The sequence below is a fragment of the Lepidochelys kempii genome, chromosome 18, assembly GCF_965140285.1.
Source record: "Lepidochelys kempii isolate rLepKem1 chromosome 18, rLepKem1.hap1, whole genome shotgun sequence".
NCBI lineage: Eukaryota > Metazoa > Chordata > Testudines > Cheloniidae > Lepidochelys > Lepidochelys kempii.
This window is the reverse complement of record NC_136397.1, coordinates 19,695,932-19,718,110: the sequence shown is the minus strand read 5'-3', so window position 1 is coordinate 19,718,110 and position 22,179 is coordinate 19,695,932. Positions and strand designations below refer to the sequence as shown.

The 22,179-nt window shown below is 45.0% G+C and overlaps 1 protein-coding gene and 1 pseudogene across 1 annotated transcript in view; both read right to left on the bottom strand.

The window, feature by feature from the left end:
• The window catches only part of PLCH2 (phospholipase C eta 2), a 318,005-nt gene that overhangs the window by 289,026 nt on the left and 6,800 nt on the right, over positions 1 to 22,179 (bottom strand). The window lies entirely within an intron of this gene.
• LOC140900228 (large ribosomal subunit protein eL14 pseudogene) lies at positions 1,738 to 10,569 on the bottom strand (annotated as a pseudogene).

The window sequence follows — 22,179 nt, the reverse complement described above, 5'->3', positions numbered from 1 at the left end:
AAATTGGTTAGTCTCTAAGGTGCCACAAGTACTCCTTTTCTTTTTGCGAATACAGACTAACACGGCTGTTACTCTGAAACAAATAGTAATAATATCATGTACAAAGGATAAGAAATCTCCTTAAGGAACTGTGCGTTAGCTGTTACAGGGAAATAATGTTGTGATGAGGTACAAAAACCCCCCGCACACAACAACCTGGAAAAGTTTAGCTATAATTACATGTGCAAATCAGGCAATTGTGAGTGCAAATGGAGAGAAGACAATTGTGAGCACAATGAGCTATTTGTATGTGCAGTTGCTATAACTGAGTGTACACATTAGGCAAGCAATTGTGCATCTGTTTTTTAAAAAGTCAGACTCCACATCTGAGGCTGTCAGGCCACCTTCAGTGTAGGTCTAGAAATTACAGTACATATGATGCTTATCTCACTCTGAGTAATCCCCCTGTCAATATCAAACCCTTGCTGTGATCAAAGACCAAGAATGAGTAAAAGATACCCATGCTTACGCAGAGACAACAAAGCACCTATACAAGCTAACAGTTGCTGAGGCCTGTTAGCAGCAGCACCTTATCCAGAACAGATGCTTCGCTAAGGCATGCAAATGCTGTGCAGTAAAACAGAGCTGCTCTTAGGTAATGTTAGCAATATTCACTGCAGGCCAAACCCTTAGCTCCTTACGTTTGTTTGCTCTCGGCCCTTAGTCAGACAATCTCCCACTGAAATCAGTGAGTTTGCACTGGGAGTGTGCCTCAGCAAAAGCCTCAGGATACAATCCTGCATCAGGATCTCTCTCTGTGTTGCTCTTATACCTCACGCCTTTCTCATGTTTTGGGAGGTGGCAACAGATTACTCCTTGTCTAATTTTTACACCCCAGCCAGTGGACATCTTCAGAGACTGGCTGAGCCTGCCACAGGCAATTATCCAATGAGAGTAAATAAAACCTGCGACAGAGAAGCTGTTGGCCCATAACAAGAGAGACTGCGCTCACTTATAGCTTGGTAACTCCTTTCGCTCCAGGGGAGTGGTTCCTGACTTACACCGATATGAATAAGAAGAGAGAGAGGCCTCACAGTTTTCTTAGATCTTTGGGGGAGAATTGAGCATAGGTCAAAAGGTGCCTCCAGTGTTCAGCCAAGATGTGTAGGAGACAGAGAGAAAAACATGGAAGTTGTGAGTTGAAGAAGCCAGAAAAGTGGTTAATTGCTTTGCTGCAGCAGTGCTGGCCCACGGTTCTGTGCATACCAAGAACCTGGGCTAAAAAACAGGCCTGGCCTCAGAGCAGGAGAGTTTATCTGGCACTTTCAATCATTTAAGTAATTTCTCCTCCCAGCCTATTCCGCACTGATAGTTGTACACCCACCAGCCACACCACTGCTGTGGTAGGTGTACACTGCATGTCTTACGAAAGGAATCATGGCTTCCTGGATGATTCCCAGGGAGAGAAGGAAATGCTTAAAAGTGAGTCAGGATCTGTCCATTCACTCTTCAGAGAGCAGAGCTGGGTGGCAATTGCTTTGCCAAACACTCCTAACAGTTTGCTTTAGGATTTGTTTGAGTGGCTCCCGCTACAGGAAGTTCAATCATTGTGACTGATTACACACCAAGCAGTGTGTCCTTCAGACATGGGCAAAGTTCAGCAGGCCAGATCCTCTGCTAGTGCCAATTGTCCTCGCTAGAGCTCTGTCAATTTTGCTACCATGCTTTATGCCAGCAGAGACTCTTTTTTTATTTTATTTTTTTTAATAGTAAACTGGAACTTTATTTGACTACTGACAGTTTATGCTTTTTTGGAAGATTGTTTCTGGAGCTTCTTTACTTCATGCTTGATGATCCTGTTCCTCATTTTCTTTGCCTTCATGACCTTGTAGCGATCAAAGTCTGTCATCTTGGCTTTCTTTTCCCTGGCTTCAATCTTCTTTGCCCACCTTGTACCTATCCATTTTTCATTAATATTTTCTTTCTCCCCGGCAACTCGCACGTGCTTCAGACGAGCACTGTGTGGGAATTTGAGTACAAAATCGGTTAGCTGCATGCACTTGAAGGGCATAGCCTGCCTTCTTACACCACTGCAGGGGCCATCAACTAGCACCCTGTTCTGGTCAATAACATCCACAAGTGCCACCAGCTTGCCAACATGTGGCTCAAAGGAGATGTAGGCAACTCGGCCAATCTCTTGCAAGGGGTTCACTAGTACATTGTCTTTAGTTTGGGAGCAGGTGGGGGTTCTCACTCCCTGAAATTCGCCTTCAGTTCATTTCTCACATTCTCTGGACCCACAGCCATGAACTGGGCTCATGTTCTTGAAATTGGGCCCAGGTTCTCTTCAGAGCATTGTCAGCCTCAGCACTGCTGGAGTTGTAACAAAGCTGAGTGAGCACCTCTGACCACCAAGTATAGCTCTGCCCTCACCTTCCCCAGGCAGCCATGTCTTAGCCAAGGGGTGCCAATGGAAGGGTGGACAATTAATCTTTGTAGACAGTTTAACATAATGCAAATGGTGAGTTTCTTTGGTGAGCTCAGAGGATGAAATGTCAGTGAAGTCAGTGGAGCAGTGTCCATTTACACTAGCTGACTATCTGGTCCCTGGTGTCCATATCACAAAACCACCACCACAACTGCCCGCCTTGTTGGGAACCTCAGCAGAAAGGGAGACCAAATGGACTTTGAACTATGCCCCAAGAAATGGTCCCTCATGGTCAGAACTGAGGTACATGAACAGGAGGATGGTGTGGGGGGAAGCCTGTACGAGCTGCTCATGCTGTGTCTGTACCAGTGATAAACGAAGTACTTTACATCCACGCAATGTTATTAATTTGAGTTACAGACACAAGATGCCAATGCTATCACAGAAGGTAGCAGTTCAGCTCAGTCCTGGTCTGAACTCTTTCTTCAGGCAAATTTGCTCTGACTACAAGCGGGAGTTTTGCCAGAAGAAGGTGTTCAGAATTACATTCCTGGGGACGTACCTTAAAGAAAATTCACTGTCACTACTCTGGAGCCATTCACATTTTTTCCAGTGCTAGGCTTCACGAGTTTCACTGCAATGCAGCTAAAGCTACATACATATGAAATGTTCCCTTTGCCATACATGCAAGATACACTACCACCACCTAGTTCTGGTTTAGTATTTTTCATCAGCAGAGAGCAAAGCAAGGAGATCAGTAGCCATTATCCCCATTTTACGTAAGGGGAAACTGAGGCAGAGAGAAAGTCATCCAGCAGGTCAGTAGCATATCTGCAAATAGAACCCAATCTTACGAGTTCCAGCCCAGTGCCCCACCTTCTAGCCCACACTGCCTAAAAGGAAGTGTTTAAAAAAAGTGACCAACTTTCTGTTTTACCAAATCAATAAGTATTTTCGCAAACACCTGGTAACTATGTAAAAAAACCACCCTGTGGCAAAGGTGATGAATTGACATCAGCTGGAAAGTGATGTCCCTTCATTCACTCATCCTGACAGGCTAAGAATTGCATGCACCCTAGTATTTTAGTCACCCCATCTTCCCCAATGGCAGCCTGCTTATCTGTCTCAGCTTCCTCATGTCTTGTGGCTTAGACACAAAATGTTTGGGACAAGGACTGCTATTTATTGTGTTTGTACAGTACTTAGCACAACTGGACCATGCTTGGTTGGCCTGTAAGTACTACTGCAAGAGAAGAGTGTAGAATTAATAATGTGAATCCCCAGAACAGGGACAGGTTTGGCACAATTAAAGCATTCCCCCACACCATCCTCTGCTGGCATGGACTGAAGGAGCCGCAACTAATGGAAAGAGAAGAGTTCATTCTGGACCCAGAGCTTCCTGTTTCAGAACATAAACAACTACACAAAGTGTGGTTCCCCAGTTCAGGAAATCATTAAGCATGTGCTTAACATTAAGTATGTGCTAAAGGCCCGCTGGCTTTCATGGGAGTTCAGCACATGCTTAAGTGCCCTTCTTGCAGCGAATCACAGTCCACAATAGTTTGTATTGACAAGGGCTCTTGCACACTAGGAACTCTCTTGAGGCCCACCAGGTCATTGACACAGGCCACAGAACAGCCAGCAGAGGTTAACAATTTTTGCTCAAACCCATAAGACCAGGATTTGAACTGGTGACCCTGGCTCAGGGCCATATCCTACCATCTTTGTCACATCCAACATTCCTTGGGAAGGCAATGTGATTGGAATCCTCACAGCAGGGTACATAAACCTGGGAGATGAAAGACTGCATATGCCATTACTAATCCTCTTTGCCATTGTTTTGATCACTGCTAATAAACTATTTAAAATCTCACTTGAAAAAGGCCATGTTTTTGTGTTTAGACAGCTACCACTTGGTGTCTAATGGCATACAGATCAGCTTTGATTTCCTCTCAGAGTAAATAACAAAATAGCCACAGTACATGACAGACACAAAATTCACAAAAACAAGACACCAGATTAATCTGAATCTGCTCAAGAAGCAGATCAAAAGGAAGGGAGGTCAAAAATGATACCAAAGAGATACTCAAAAGCATTAACAAGTGAAATTTGGGGGTTGTTTTTAACCTTAGCTGCTGTTCCCTATGACACACTATTCACTTTTAAAATGCAAAATCATTTGTCAGGCAATTCCAGTTGAGATATTTACACGCCCAAGCAAGTTGTTTCACATCCAAGGCAACTGCAAGAGGAAAGCAGGCTGTTTTAGTACTCTGGAACAAGTGGGTAAACCCACACCTTAGGGTGTGACGTAGCATTCCATTTCCATGGGGACAGAGCATGCATGTTGTAAACTGTCCTCACACGGAGCTGGATGGCAAAATGATTTGGTTAAAAAATAAAATAACCAAACAACATCAAAGGAAGAGATGACATTTACTGGCGCATTTCTCTAGCAGCCCAGTCTTTCAGTTAAAACCTAAACACAGGTTTCAGAGTAGCAGCCGTGTTAGTCTGTATTCGCAAAAAGAAAAGGAGTACTTGTGGCACCTTAGAGACTAACCAATTTATTTGAGCATGAGCTTTCTGTTGTACCTACGGAGAACACCTTCTAAATCTTGGCAGGTCTTTCTTACAGCTAGAGCTGAAGGGGTATGTATACAATGCAGAAGTAGCTCTGCATTTTTGGAGAATGATATAATTACACATTCGTTCCTCAAATAATTAAACATGGTTATTAAGCCTAAAGAATATTCAGTCCGGGCTTGAAGAGTCCAATTATACCAATAAGCTTATATAACATGTATTTCAGCATCTGCTTTACAAATCTAAATTTAACATTGTGGCAATTTTTGGAAGGTGAACCCAGGGAAGCGAATATGCAGAAGCCAGCTCTACTTGCATCATTTGTTCTGTTTTCTTACTTACCAAGAGCTACCAGAAGGCCTCTTGGAGTCCAGCCTCTTCTTGCAGAAAGACAGCTCACACACACCTTAAGCTTGAAATTGACATGGTGATGCAGCACATTGCACAACTGCCAAAGAAGTGATCTCCCAAAAGTACCTGCATTTCTCAGTGGGGACGGGGAGGTAGAGCAGAGGGGGAGACTCAGAAATGTGTGTTAGGAGATTGTGCATAGAAAGCACAGGGAACTGGTTGGCAACGAACAAGATGCTGTCTGAGAGCTCATCTCATGAGGCACTTGGAAGTTTCAAGTTTCATTCTGCATGGTACAATATGAAATTTGCAAGATTTCCTGTGAAAAACTTTTATTCCTCTAAGGATTCTAACAGTTTGATATAAGATATGAGAGCCCATCGGTGACTATATCCCAGGACCAAATTCAGATCTTGATTATACCAGCATAAATCTAGATTCCACCAACGTCAATGGATGCCCCTAACTGACAGTGCAGACTGCAAGCCAGGGAAAGGAGGAGGGAATTGCGGTTCAAGGGGTTATGTCCTAGCTCAGCTCCTCCTGCAGAAGTGTAGCTACATGCTGCCACTCCAGACACACCTTAAAGACACAAATCTGGCCCTAAGTATATAGTACCCTAAAATGTGTTAGGTGCTTTACAGACACATCAGAAGACAGATCCCTGCTCTGAAGAGCTAACAGTTTCAGGAGACAGCACACAAACCCAGGAGAGATGGAAGGAGGGAAGAGAGAAGCAACACATAACCCTTTTTCTTTCATTTCCCATTTTTTTTAAACTTCCCCTTTGCCCTGTTTTGTTTTGGGAGAGTCGTTTTAACCCTCTCTTATTTGCTTTTCTTTCTTTTTTCCTTTCTATTTTTTTTTAAATGCTGCTGTTCACTAGTTAACACTGAAGCCTAGAGAGTGAAGTGATCCTATAACAAGATTCACACAAAGAAAAGGAGTACTTGTGGCACCTTAGAGACTAACCAATTTATTTGAGCATAAGCTTTCGTGAGCTACAGCTCACACAGGGGCCCACAGAACAAAGGAAAGAAAATCAATCAACATTGTTATCCAGCCTGTAAGGGGTGAATAGGAATTAAGCAATGCTTTGTGCAGACTTGGGAATCAGAGGAAAGAGGGGCCATCGGTTCAGTCCTGAGAAGGCTTGGCAATTCTGTCTTTTCCCAGGAGGCTTAGGATTGGAGGCACTCCCTAAAGTGCTCTTATTCCAGCCATCACTCAGAAGCGCTGGGACAGCTCTGTAGGAGGTGACGTCCGCAAGAAAAATGAGGTTTACACTGCCCAAGGGATTAGCAGGTTACATTAGCAGGGTGAGCAGGCTCTAGGTTCTGAGGCTGTTTGTATTCAGGAGGAGGACTGCATTTGGATAATATTCATACTCTTCAATACCATTGAAATCTGGCTAGCAGCCTCTGTCTCCCTACTACTTCAGCTAAAGAGGAATCTCCATTAGCACGAGGCGACATATGACATATAGTTGAGCCATTCCAATTCCAACCAATAGTCCATTACAGTAGCCATTAGTCTCTTGGACAGGGGTGGGCAAACTTTTTGGGCCAAGGGCCACATCTGGGTGGGGAAATTGTATGCAGGGCTGGGGGCGGGGATTGGGGTGCGGGATGGACTGCGGGGTGTGGGAGGGAGTGCAGTGTGCAGGAACGGGCTCAGGGCAAGGCATTGTGGCAGAGGAGGGCTGCAGGGCATATGAGGGGGCTCAGAGAAGGGGGTTGGGGTGCAGGAGTGGTGCGGAGTGCAGGGGGGGCTCAGGGCAGGGGTGCAGGAGGGGTGCAGACTGGGGGAGGGAGCTCAGGGCAGGGGGTTGGGGTGCAGGAGGGATGCGAGGTGTGACGGGGGCTCAGGGCAGGGGGTTGGGGTGCAGGAGGGGTGCGAGGTGCAGGCAGGGGGCTTAGGGCATGGAGTTGGGGGGCAGGGTGCAGGAGGGGTTCAGGCTCTGGCCCGGCACTGCTTACCTAAAGCGGCTCCAGGGTGGCAGCGGCATGCACCGGGACCAGGGCAGGCTCCCTGCCTGCCTGCCCTGGCCTCATGTGGCGCCACTCCAGAAAGCGGCCGGAACCAGGTCCCTACCCTGCCCCTGGGGTGGGGGTGGGGGGCACAGGGCTCCACGTGCTGCCCTTGCCACACCTCCAGGTACCTCCCCCGAAGCTCCCATTGGCCGTGGTTCCCAGTTCCCGGCCAATGGGAGCTGTGCGGGGCGGTGCCTGGAGGCAAGGGCAACACATGAAGCCCTCTGCCCCGCCTCCGGGGCCCCAGGGATGTGGTGCTGGCCACTTCTGAGAGTGGCGCGGGGCCTGCGGCCCCACAGGGGGGCAATTCCACGGGCCAAATCCAAAGCCCTAAGGGGCCGGATCCGGCCCGTGGGCCGTAGTTTGCCCACCCCTGCTCTTGGATATAGAGCAACAGCCTATTCCAGCTATCCAATAAGTATCCTATACTCCCACTCAAGTCAATAGAAGTTAAGGGCACTCAGCATCCCTCTGAAAGTGCTCAGCACTGGCCAAGATCAGGCCCAATAGGTAAGGGGAAGGAGAAGATCAGAGAGAAAAATAATAAACATTCTGCAAAGTGCTATCACTTGTTAAATAATGTGTCTATTTTACAGCTCCTAAATCTAAATTAAAAAATAATAATACATCACCCAACCTGAATACAAGTCGAGATCTTTTTTGCCTGCGCTATTCCAGCAATCTTTTGGCACATAATAATTGTAATTATCCATTAGTTGTATCATTTGGCCATATTCTACAGCAAAAATATATATACAGTCAGATCTGAGCAATTTGAAAACTCCATTAAATCAAATTAAAAACCTCTTTGATACACATGAATAGATCTACAAAGCAATCAGAGATTTAACAACACTGATAATGACTGCACTTCCTAGCACAGACAGCCTGATAGTCTGAATAGAGTGGATACTAGTATACCTGGAGAGCTTTGATCAGTGCTTATCTGGCCTACTTATAGAGAATTGAGAAGGGATAAAACTCTGGATGTAATGGATCAGGCAAGGCCTTCAAATTGACAAGACCAGCTTTGGATACCTATAGTCAGTGGTGAGTATCAAACACTAGCGGTGGCCCAAGTGATGTCCAGCAATACTGGGCAATAGAAGGATGTCTAGCATTAAGTTAAAGTGTAGAATTAGAATCCGAGATTGAAAAATAACAGGCAATTAAAACAAAGTGAGCACCAAGAGTTCTAGGAGGTTCTTGACCACATGCGATGCTCTGAACAGTTCAGCTGGTTATTTTGAATATTTATTATTTGTATTGCAGTTGCACCTAGAGACCACAAGACACTAGGCACCGTACAAACATAAAAACAGGGCCAGCCCCAAAGAGTTTGCAAAGATCACCCTGGGTGCAAGTAAAGATCAGAAACAAGGTGTCATTTTCAGCTCAAGGAAACACACTCCTACTAGCTATGACTGAGCTGGTGTGCTAAAAATAGCCGTGTAGCCATGGCAGCCTGGGTGGTGGGAGGCTAGCCCCTCCAAATACAATCCCATTTGAGACACTAGGTATGTACTCAAACGCTTAGCCCCTTCGCCACCACGACTACACTTCTGTTCTTAGCATGATGCCTCAATCTGAGCTAACGAAGGTACATCTCCTCAAACTGGAAATTACACCCTTAGTTTGAAATGTAGATGTAACCTAAAACCAAAAGCTCCCTGCGATGTTAGAAAGTGATTCACTGAGTGAGTTAGGAGACAGGAAACCACAGTGTTTGATTCACCTCAGCTTTCATGCGCAAGGGAAGAGAATGGCTTTATTTCCTGTGGAGAGGCATGAAACAGGGCTGATAATGGGACAGCTGGAATGCGCAGTCAGAGTCAGCAGGTAATTCACAGGACCCAGTTTCAGACAATCTATCGTCTGAGACTGGGAGGAGGATAACGGTTTGCACTTTTGCGATTTGCATTTTACATGTAAGGATCTCCAAGGTAGAGCTATATCAATATAGTTTATAGCAGCACATAACTATAGTGTAAGAACCCATGACTCCTAGCCTTCAGAACAGCTGCAAGGAGAACAGTCTAGGTATGGATTAGAGCAGCGGTGTCCAACAGAAATTCGATGCTAGCCACACTTGTGGTTTTGAATTTTTCTTATTAGTCACATTATAAAAAAGCCACATGCATTAGCCACAATTCAATAGCCTATTAGCCACATGTGGCTAGTGGCGAATGTATTGGACACCGCTAGATTAGAGCATGGGACTGGGATGCAAGACTAATGGCAGGACTACTGTAATTAACTGCACTACAACTCTGCCATTAATTTACTATATATCCTTGGGTAAGTCACTTCCCCTCTCTATGCCTGTGTTTGCACACCTGTAAAATGGATACATAATACTTCACAATGGGCATTGTTGTGAGGCTCAATGAGAGTTCTCAGAGAGCTTCCAGATCCCAAATGAAGAGGTACTATAGACATGTAAAGCATTGCTTTAATGTGCAAAAACTGCATATGGCTTGCAGGAAAGCCAAAATATAGGTGAGTTATGAAAGACTTCAAAATTGGAGATGATAGTGAGATCAAAATACTGATGTGACCTTCCTGCAATGAGCCCTGCAGAAGTGGGCATGAAAAGAGTGCTGGGTCCATTCTGAAACACTGACTGTCACAATGCTACCTGAAGAGACTTAAATATGAGGACAGCAGATGGTGTGAAGACTGACTGATGGAGTTTGGAAAGAAGAGTCTTTACCAGTGAACCTGGTCTATCTTGGGCTTCCTTGTTGCTTGAATGTGTGGGCTGAGATTTTTTCAGGGAGTTCAAGTGAGGTTAGGGTCCAAATCACACTGCAGTTTAATGTTACTTGGTGCCTGGCTCGCTTTGAACATCTCAGCTGTAATCCCTTTCCATTGTAGTTAGGGCCAAATATTGATGTCTCTCCCATTGACAGATGATTTACATATATGCTCTTATTGTAAAAGCACAAATGAGTCAGCTGAACGTGGAGCCCTCATGGTTTGCAATTCAGGCAGCATGTCCCATAGAGGTACCTTCAGGCCAAACAGTGCAGAGAGAGGGTGCAGATGGAGTAGTTCTATGTGTGAGCGTGCACTCTCTCTCTCTCTCTCACTTGCCTGTCTTTTTCCACTGCCACAGGCTATTTCTGTCAGCAGCTCCTTAGCTGGCCGTGCACAGGAAGCTCTAGTAGAAGACGTTGCTGTGAAGAGCATTGTGAGAGCTGTGGGTGTGGCTCTTAGTAGAGCTAAATTTTTCTTTCCTCCCACCTCCGAGGGAGGTGCAGCTAAATGCAAATGAAGCCAGACGCCATCTCAGAGGGTCCCAGCTCCACAGAAGTTCACAGTTGCTCAGAACTGGCCATCAGTTCTGGAGTGCCTGAACATTCCAACATCCCCTCCCCATGGGGCCCAAGGTAGCTCTGAACTATAGGCATGCATTAAAGCCATGGTGTACTACATGAATAACACGACTAGAGACAGAGAGAGTTGAACGCAGCAGCTCTGTGGAAGATCCTAGAGACAGGGGGGGCTTGAGTTGCCATGAGCTGCTATTTGTCACAAGAGGTAAATTCATCCAAGATACCATCACGTTAAAAGCCCTTTTGTTTGGTTAGACTAGCTGGAGGATGGCTGTTTTAGTGAGGAATTCATCCTGTTTCTCAGATCACTCATGCTCTTCATATTTGAACATTGCTGCCACTGCAGGTAGATGGATCACCTTTAGACTCCACGCTAGCTGGAGATAGCCAAACCAGTTATAGATGCTTATTATAGCTTCCTCGTGGTCATACTGATAGTCACATTGGGGACAGAGAAGGAGTTTTCCCTCAAATCAGATTGGCACAGACCTTGGTGGGGTTCGCTTTCCTCTGTAGCATGGAGTATGGCTCTCCTGTTATGATTACCTGGGCAGCAGTCCCGGGCAATGTGACACCTCAGGCTCTCCTATTCTCTGCCTGTAGCACACAACAGTTCCGTCTCCTGAGGACTGAAATGCCTTGAGGTCTATCTAATGTCACTGGGCTCAACAGAGGGGGTATCTGGGTGAGAATTAATGGCCTGTGATGTGCAGAGGTCAGACTAGAAGATCAGGTGGTCACTTCTGGTGTAAAAAGAAACTATCTCAGCCCTTTGAGTGCTTCCTGCGTTCTGCCTTGCCAACCCTCTCACCATCTGACAGCTCTTCTCCATGAGTCCAAGGAATGACTCGCTCTAAGGAGGGGCAGACACAGATAAAATGTTTAATTAGGATTTTCATAGCTGAACCATCCCCGCTCCCTGCTATGAATAATCCAACTAGGATTAAGAGCATGCTCGCTAAGGGTATGTCTTCATCGCAGTTAAAAACCCATGGCTGGTCCATGCCAGCTGATTCAGGCTTGCAGAGCTTGGGCTAAGGGACTGTTTAATTGCAGTGTAGACGTTCAGGTTTGGGCTGGAGCCCAGGCTCTAGGATCCTGCAAGGAGGGAGGGTCCCAGAGCGCAAGCTCCAGCCTGAGCTTGAATGTCTATACCGCAGTTTAATAGCCTTTTAGCCCAAGCCCCATGAGCCCAAGTCAGCTGGCACGGGCCAGCCGCGGGTGTCTAACTGCAGTGTAGACATAGCTAAGGCTCAAGTGGGTATCCCCCTGCCCCACCCTGCCATAGTAACATCAACACAGGAAGTGGGCCTTTAAAATGACCACTGCACATATGCACAGGAAATCCATGGCCACATTTAGGAACTTCACAGCAACAAGTGAAAGAGACAGAAGCCAAATCCTCTTGCTCTGGAGTTCAGGCTCCTACCATTTGAACCAAAGGAGAATCTTCATTAGTTGTTATCAGTATAGAGCTTATGACACAGCTGAGCAGTTCTAGTTTTGTCCAGTAGAGGGCAGGGGCACACAGGAGCATTGGATTTACTATAAGAAAGGGAGTTTTAAACAGCACCAGCCTGTAACTGCCAAAGTATCCCTGTGTCTTGCTTTATGGTCCTTGCCATGGACTTTGGTATTTTGCTATTCAATAAAATGAGATGATTACTCCAGTACAGGGATACTCCGACCTCAGTGGTTCAGGAGCCAAATTAGCCATCAACATTACCCAAAAGAGCCACAGTAATGTGAATTCACTGTTTCATTTACTATATATATCTATATATAAAAATTATTCTTACAGCAAAATGACCAACCAAGTAGTCTACTTAATAACATAGTTAGTAACATAGTGAAAGCAGCCTGATTGGTTAATAATTAAATCATGCGGTGTTTTGAGATCATGCATCAAGTGCTGCAAAGAGCCGCAGGAGACACATTAAAGAGCCTCAATCTGAGTAACACTGCTCTAGTAACTTATATCCCACATGGCGCTTACTCTGCCTTCCAAAGTAGATGTGATGTTCTGTCAGCAAAGTCTCTGGAAGGAGAGGAGAGAAAGCTACCATCTGAGCCATTTAACCAGAGATGGCCCTGAACTGCAACCACAGACTGGCATCTGCCAGTGGAAAGCTGCATCCTAGTTAAAACATTCAGGCAAAGCACACCACAGCCCACGGCCCCCAATCCTATTCTCTTATTCCCTAGCAGCCACGCTGAACTATGCTGAAGGCTAGCATCGACAAGGCAAAACATGAGCAGTTATCCCGTCCCCTCCATGGGCCAGAGCCATGGCAGACTGCAGGTAATGGGAGTGTACTGACTTCAATGAGATTTGGTTCAGCCCCTATGCCAGCATATTGGTCACGTCTCCCATGCACCACCAGGCCTCTCTGTTCTCTTCCTCTTATGCGGTCACATCCCTGGCACCCAAAGCAAGCAGCAAAATGCATTTCAATGGAATCGTTCCAGCACGGGGCTCCCTAAGCAATACAGCTCTCTCACTAGGTCTCCCAGGCTCTCGGCTCTTCCTTTCTCCTTCCCATTTTATTCTACTAGCCCGTAACCCCTCATCCCTCTGCCACTTCATCCCTCATCCCCACTCACTGTCCCTACCCTGCATTCCCTGTCTGTCCTCCAGCCACAGTCCTCCTCTATTCCTCCATCCCACCCCCTTCCCTTTTCGCTCACTCCTCCGTGGGCTCCCATTCCATCTCCTCCATATTCCAGCCACAGACCCCTAATGAGACCCAGGGGGGGGAGACAGAGCTGACATTGCTCTTCTCTTACCTCTGGGATCAGATGGGCCTGTCTTTTCTCCCTAGGAGCAAAAGCAGCATCTCCCCCCTCTCCGCGCCAAGAAGGAAGGGGGACCCAGATCTTTCTGTGGAGGTCAAGATGGTGGACAGGGGACTCCCAGGCTGGGCAACATTTTCTTGTACCATGAAGGTGGCGGTGCTGTTGCTCTATCTACTGGTGAGGTGGCTGGGGGCACTTGCTCAACCCATTGTTCCCACTTCAGGAGTCCCTGTTTGGTGACCCTTCATCCCACCAGATTCAGGGGGAGAGGAGCCCTTCTCCAAGCCAGAATGGGGAGAGAAGGGGTGCTTCTGGCCCCCAAAGACACCGGAGACAAGTCTGACACATCAGAACAGCCGATCCGCTCTCCAGAGAGAGGATATGGGATCTGTCTAGGAGGAGGAGCCAGACAATGGATACAGAAACCGTAGGGTACAAAGAACAGTTCTCTTCCCAGGGACCACTCCACCACTTAGTTATTCTGAAGTGATAAACTTCCATGGCCATAAAGCAAGCCTTCCTCAACCAGTGGAAGCAACAGCACCAGTCTACTACCCAGTTCATATCACTTAGCAAGATACAGCCCCGCATTCTGCTCCCTTCCATCCATTCCTTTTACACAGTCAGTTTCCCAAGTGGACCCTTGTTACCTTATAGAGATCCCCATGATTTGATTACACCACAGAGAGTAGGGGGCATAGTAGGAGGGACAAAAATTTTGTGTTAAAAGATCTCACAAGGCCATTTCCGCAAAGATAATTCTGAGCAACGACCTCAAAATGCACATGAAACATTTGCTTCCTGCTCTATGTCATTCCCTTGTTATCCATACCACCTACCCTTGTGTGCTCCCCTGTGGTGTTGATCAAACTGACGTCTCTTACTCTATCCGTGAGCAATTCCACCTAGCAATCAGAGAGTCAAGTTTTCCCCAGTAACTTCTGCCTCAAACGAGTTTTGTGTGTTGGAATTGTGAAGTCGTCACACATCCTCAAAAGTGCACAACAATCTGGAGAAGGATTAGGGGACAATAGCAGGAATCCCTCTTCTTAAAACTGGTTCATAATCTACCCACAGTAAACAACGTTTTATTGATGTGAGAAAGCTATGGAGTGTCTATGGCACTCATTGAAAGCTAAAGAATAAATGTCTGTTTACTTAGCCACAAACCACAACATGGGAAACCCAGAGATGAGTCAATCAGCTCAGCCAAGACACGGACAAAGCACTAAGTACAGGGTTAGCCACATATCTGTGGAGAAAGCCATTATTTTAAACCCACAGCATCAGTGATCGGAAAGGTTGGACTACTTCAGTCCTTGTGTCAGAAAACACCTGGAGCATTAATAAGCTTTAGCGATCAAGCTTCTTTTTTGTTGGTATTTTTGAAAATGTTCTGTCCATTTAGTAGCCAAAAATGTGCTATACTGACAGCCTCTGGAGATTCCCTCCCTCCCATCAGATCTGACCAGGCCTAGCCAGTTTGCCCCACCAACATGACCATATCCTGACAGAGAGGAGCCACCTCTGGGGTGAGCAAGCAAGTTTAGTTTCTATGGCCTTTTCAGTCTTTTGGCCTCTCTACTGAGAGTGCCAGTTAGGTGGTTGGGTTTGTGATCTGGACACCTGTCTGCTACCAATATGAGCTGGGTTTGAATGGCTGATTTACTGGTGAAAGACTGAAGTGAGATTGTGTCCCCAGAATTAATGATAGAGCTATTATTAATGATTAATGATAGAGCTATTATTATTCTACATCTGTATTTCTCCAGCAATCCATGCCTAGAAGCCTCTGGGAATCTCACCAGATGCAATAAGAGACAGACATATCTTCCACAAAAGTCAAAGTGGATTACTAAAAATTATCAACATTAAAACCAGAGGGTGCAGAACTGAAAAAACAAAATCTTGTTTTGACCCACTCTCCAAATCTACAGTAAAAACATACACAAATACCCCAACACTCCCCTCCCATAGGTTTAAGAACATAAGAACAGATATACTGGGTCAGACCAATGGTCCATCTAGCCCAATAACCTGTCTTCCGACAGTGCCCGATGCTGGATGCTTCAGAGGGAATAAACAGAACAAGGCAGTGATCCATCTCCTGTTGTCCAGCCCCAGCTTCTGGTTTAGGGACACCTGCAGCATAGGGTTTGTGTCCCTGACTATCTATACCTATTGATGGACCTATCCTTCATGAACATAATTCTTTTCTGAACCCATTTATACTTGTGGGCCTCACAACATCCCCTAGCAACAAGTTCCACAGGTTAACTGCACTGAGTGAAGAAGCACTTCCTTATGTTTGTTTTAAACCTGCTGCCTATTATGATCCAAAGCCAACTGAAGTCACTGGAGTCTTGACCTCAGTAGTCTTTGGACAGGCTTAGGAAGCTCAGAAGGGAATACAAACAGCCAAATACATCAAAGGAAAGTGAGGCGATAGTTCCCATTTGTAGAAGTTGTAACAAATCTACAGTATTCCTTCCTGCTTAAGTTCTCCTTTCAACTGAAGGATCAAAAGAAGCTTTGATTAAACATTCTGACGCTAATGGCCAAGTTTGCATAATATATTTACAGAAAACAGGGACTTTTGTGAATGTAGATAATACGAAAATGCAGCACTTATGTAGCACCAGTTTTGGGTTGGTTTGTTTTTTTTAAAGAACAAAAGAATTGTTACCACAATAATATATTTGTGGCTCTGTTCCACTGAAAGCAGAGGAATATCACAGAAGTGCTGTTTGTTAGTTACAATTCTACCAGCTACTGGTCTCGAAAAACAGGAGTTTGAAAAAGTTTGTTTGTTTCTTAAAAACCCAGGTTTTATTTTGATGTAATGAAACATGAGTACCACAAAAGAAACCTCCCAATACTGCATCAGTGCACCCCCAGCCCTCAGCTAGTTGTGCTATAGTTAAGAGAAGATGCTGAGAAATCTGGAATCACAGGTAAAATAAACAGTGCCCCTTTCAAATATTGCAGGGTGACTTGTCTGGGACTGACCACCATGGGGAGCCAAGACCTCAATATCAAACAGGTTCACCATGAGCAGAGGCAATGTAAGTTTCCCTACAATGCTCCTCAGCAACCTAGACCTGGAGGAAATGGAGCCCACTCGCTAGAGCCCTCGGCCTCTCATGCTTGTTGACTGTCCAGTAGACGCCTTCCCTTCCCCACCTTGTTTCTATTTTAACCCCCAAGGCATTCAAGATCCCATGGCAACCTGTGGGGAAGAGAGATGAAGCTTCAGAAGCCAGCTCAATCTAATGGCAAAACAGGCTTTCAGCCACAGACAGACCCCCGTCAGGAGTGGTGCAGAGCAGTACACCCCTGGGGGAGCTCAGGCAGGGATTGAGATTCAGGATAGTCTTTTGGCTGGTGCAAACTGCTTCCCCAGTGTGCCCAGTTGTCTCCAGAGGCTGCTGCAGAGGGGGAAGGGCCATGCTTACCTTGCCCCCACCCTTTTTGTGGCAAATTGTGCTCCATGGTATGTGGATGACATGCAGGGGCTGTTGCTGTTCCCATCTCCTGCTGGTAATAACTCACCTTAAGTGAAAAGAAAAGGAGTACTTGTGGCACTTAGAGACTAACCAATTTATTTGAGCTACAGCTTACCTGTCACCTTAAGTGATCACTCTCTTTACAGTGTGTATGGTAACACCCATTGTTTCATGTTCTCTATGTATATAAATCTCCCCACTGTATTTTCCACTGAATGCATCCGATGAAGTGAGCTGTAGCTCACGAAAGCTTATGCTCAAATAAATGTATTAGTCTCTAAGGTGTCATGAGTACTCCTTTTCTTTTTACAGAGAGGGAGTTCCTCAACCCCTGGACAAGGATCAGAGACATCCTAGTCCACCACTACCGTTGGCCCAAGCTAGGCTGCCTTACACTCTGGGGTAGTTCAGACCCAGACTGGAATTGTACGTGGGGCATATACAATGAGTTGCATTTTGAATTTCAAATTCAGAAAAAGTGAAAAGCTCACTCAACTCAGCCAAAGCATGTGGGTTTCATGTCAGTTGGGAGCCACAAGTTTGGGGAGATTTCAGTGCCAAACCAAAGATCTGGGCTTTGAAACCAGGCCCAGGTTTGATCACAGGGTCTGACCAACTGGGTCTGAATTTTGTGTTAGTGATAGCTGGACAGTTTCCCCTGGTTTGAGGCTGTGTAATAAATACAAAAATAAATACCTAGCTCTTCTATAGCACTTTTCATCAATAGATCACACAGTGCTTTATAAAGGAACTCCGTATCATTACAGCCATTTCACAGATGGGAAAACTGAGCCACAGAGAGTTGAAGTGATTTGCCCAATGTCACCGTGCAGGCCAGTGGCAGAGCTGGCAACAGAATCCAGGTCTCCCAAATCCTAGTCCAGTGCTCTGTTCCCTAAGCCCCACGGCCTCCGATCCGTGAACATTTTGCACAGCTCCAGTGCAGTTCACCTTTGAAAACACAAATACATGGGGGTCTTGACTCCAGCTGTCACTGTTCTTTAGTGAGCTCACAAGCATCTTGCTGCACAGTGCAAACCAACATTCCAGACCCAACTGGAGCGCTGGACCTGCCTGCCTAGTCATTTGGGTTTCGCCAATGAAATTGCCATTGACAGCACACATGCAAACTGTCAAATAGCAGGTTACAGAAAAACAGCAGAAAGGGAGGAAGAGAGAGACAGAGAGATTTGTCTTAGCAGGAGTAACCGTTTGTGTCAGAGCCTGCAGCTTTCCAGTTATCCCTCCTCTGTCATTTACAGAGCTCCAGACTGAAAGCATGACAGCCAAGGAGTCTGCTGAGTGCTAAGTATGCTAGGGGAAAAAGCCTCCCACCCCAAAGGCAAAATTGGTAACACAGTGAATAAAAGATCTGGAAATTCTCTGCTCCGCTAGAGTCTATGTTCCAAGTGGTAACATGACAGAGATTAGAACATCGTGCTGACTGCCTGCAAACCTAGGCCTGCTGGCTGAGATCAACAACACAAGGGCCACCGTGGTGCTGCATTTGGTTAGCGATGGGGACAGCTGTCCAGGAGGAAGTAAACCGAGGCACAGCATTTGCACCACAAAGGCCTCTGAACTGCCATCTGATGGTAACTATTACTGCCTTAAGTCTTCCATACCTGGCCCCATACCCTACTACCAAGCCCATGCCTCAAGGCATTGTTTATAGTCTTACAAGCAACATACAGGACAATCCTGCTGCCATAGAGTTTTCCCAATAGTTTCAGTGACAACAGGTTTCAGCCCACAGCTAGGAATAAGGGGATGAAATTAAAAAGAAATTCAAACTAAATGTTGGCAGTAACACCATAACTGTGAGATCAGTTAGACTGGGGAATAGTCTCCCAGGCAGACTGGGGAAAGCTGCATTGCCGATACACTACGGGGATAATTCTGCATTGGCCAGATCCATCTCTGGTGTGACTCTGAGGACAACTTGGATGAGCTTAGCCCAGTGTGAATCTTTCTTACTGCTAATTTATTTGATTCTATGATTCAGTAATCACCCATTTGTCCAATGAAGCTACTTTTAATTCTGATGTATACTCTCCCTCCCAAAATACAGTTCTCCTAAAATTATTTGCCAGTTGTTTAAATATGACATTTGCTCTTCAGGACAAACTGTGCACTCATTCCAAAATAAACTGAGAAAGGACTATATCATCCAATAGCAAAGGAGATCATTTAAAAAAAGGAAACACATACACAAGCCGTGTCCGATCCAAATGATAATGCTTTACAATAACAATGTCAGGGAAAATTCTGTTTGCCTGGCATTAAACTGTGAATTACAGGAATTTTAAGATCAGTGCATTGTTTCCTGATTATTTTCCACCACTGGAATCCAAGTGATTTCAAGTCAGTCCAAGTTTTTAAACAGAGGAGAGAAGTTTTTCTCTCTACAAATAGTTTTTGTTTTATTATTATTATGTCTGGCTTGAGTACAGAAGAAGGAACAGAGAGTCCTCTATCTATATATGGTACACAATTATAGCATTATCACATAACAAGTTTCCAGACTTCCATCATTTTCTTTTAAAACAAGATATTTTGACTGAGTGCTAGGGATGTAATTGGAATTTAAATTAAATATATTTAAAGACCTGTTTAGTGAATCAATGACAAAAACAGAAAGACATTTGGTAAGAGACAATGTCTTCAGTCGCAACAAGATTCTTTCTATGAGATATTATGATAGGTTTCAGAGTAGCAGCCGTGTTAGTCTGTATTCGCAAAAAAAAAAAGGAGTAATTGTGGCACCTTAGAGACTAACCAATTTATTTGAGCATAAGCTTTTGTGAGCTTTCGAATGCATCTGATGAAGTGAGCTGTAGCTCATGAAAGCTTATGTTCAAATAAATTGGTTAGTCTCTAAGGTGCCACAAGTACTCCTTTTCTTTTTATGATATTATGGCCAATTTCCACAATGATGCAATCTTTGAAAAACAAGAAACTCTGTACTGAGGGTGAAATTCACCAAGTCTGTGCAGAGAGCCAGCATGAGACTCCTCTGCCCCACTTTAAACCATAAGTGAGAATTAATTAGCACCTAGGCCTTGTGCAGGCCCCCTGACCTGGGGAGGAATTTCACACTGAAAGAAATGACCAGATCCCCAACATACACCAGGTCTGAGAAAGTCCCTCGCATGTATCTTAGGCCCAGTTCACACACACACAAACCTGCCTCAGTTTAAGGCTATGTCTGTACTACATTTACAGCAACACAGCTTAATAACTTAATAATGCAGCTTAATAACTCCTACCTTCGCGAGAGTCGGTAGCTATGCCGGCGGGAGAAACTCTCCTGCCGACACAGTGCTGTCCACACTGACGCTTAGGTCGATGTCATTTATGTTGCTCAATGGTGTGGATTATTCATATCCCTGAGCAACGTAAATTGTGTCGAAGTGATTTGTAATGTAGACATAGCATAACTAAAGGTGCATTTTTAACACTGGTTTAATTACATCTTACTGATTTACCCCTTGCTTATAGCTGTTTATGGCTTATAGCTTGCTTATAGCTCTCTCCTGGCGACAAAAGAGCAGCTAAATTGCGCGCCTTACAATGGCACGGCTGCAGTCACACAGCCGCACCGTTTTAAGATGTGCAATGTAGACATGGCCTAATAGAACTGTGTACATACTGGGACTGCACTGGGTTCATTATTTCAGTGCACGTTTGTGTGCAGACTAGCTTCTGGTGCAGCTTCTGTGTTTAGACAAGGCCTTTAAAAGGGATTTTCTAGCATCAGCTCAGATGATCCTTCCAAATCTTCTGTTTGACACAGTGAGCAGGGTTAATACCGTCCATTGTTCCCTACTTTAGTATGTCACTTCATGGATTTTTTAGCTAAGGCAGTGTTGCAACTCTCGTGATTTTACTGAAAGTCTTATGGCATGTGGTGGTTTTATTTAAAGCCCCAGTTCCTGGAGACAAATTACTAGGTGAGAATCTCAGCTTTCATTTTAAGAAGTTTCAAGCCCTCCTGGTTGCAGAGAAAAGTGTGAAAGTGTGACCTAAGATTAAAACTCAATTAAAAAGACCATTTTTACCTGTTTTAGGGTTTTATTCTTCTGCTAACAGTGTAGTTTCTGTCTGAGTGCCTTCCACGTACTGTAAACTCAATAGCAATAGCAGAGTCCGTAATGGATTTAATGGAGTTTCTGGCACGTCTAAGATCAAAACTCTACTTGGTGAAGGGTCTGTTCTTTTTAAAGAGGATTAATTTCCCCTTTTTTGGCTTGCAGAAGTTTAGGGGCAAAAGTGGGTGTCACCTTTAAGGCAATCTAAGTTTTTGAGGAATCTGACTCATGATTTTTGAGCACTTGGGAGAGGCAAATGCTGGAACAGGCAGTTTAAAACTGTTTCTTTCATAAGTCCTCTCTGCCATTGCATTCTACAGAAGCTGTATTTATGGCAAGCAGCTGCAGTATTTATTTATCTGCCTTTTACCATGATGGATAACAAGCTCGAGCAAAATCTTAGTAAATTGAAAAGATGACAGTAAGTACAACAGAAATGTTATTCCATATTCCAGTAAAAATACCTAAAAAGTAATATAAATCAGTAAACATTACTTACAGATTTATAAACACCCATCAAAATGATTTCACGGAGTAAACTAGAGAGACATCTGGTACAATCTGTTTAGAACAAATATTACAGGTTCTTCCCACACTAAGGAGCCAATTAATAATAATCCAGTTTTGCAGTTACATTGCTTTTTTCTCCACAGATCTGAGGGCACTTTACAGAGAATGTGTGGAGAACTATTGCTCCGCGTTTTACAAGTAGGATAACCAAGTCATAGAGAGGTACAGTAGCTTATACAAGGCCACATGGCAAGTGGAGCTGAGTGTAGAAATCAGTCTTCTCTTGTGCTCCATGCACTAGACCGCCCCTGACTTGCTTCAGCTACCAACCGAGGCACCATTTACTGCTAAGGGAATATGAAATTCAAATGTTAGCAGGTAATAAACTAGATTTTCCAAATGGTTCATGCCACAGGTAGATGCTGTCCAGACTTTTGGACTATTAGAGAGATATGGTCTATGGGCCTGAACGCTTTCAAGTTCTAATCATGGTTCTGACACTGACTCCATCTACTGCCTTGGGCAAGTCAGTTAATCCCTGTGACTCAGTTTCCACATCTG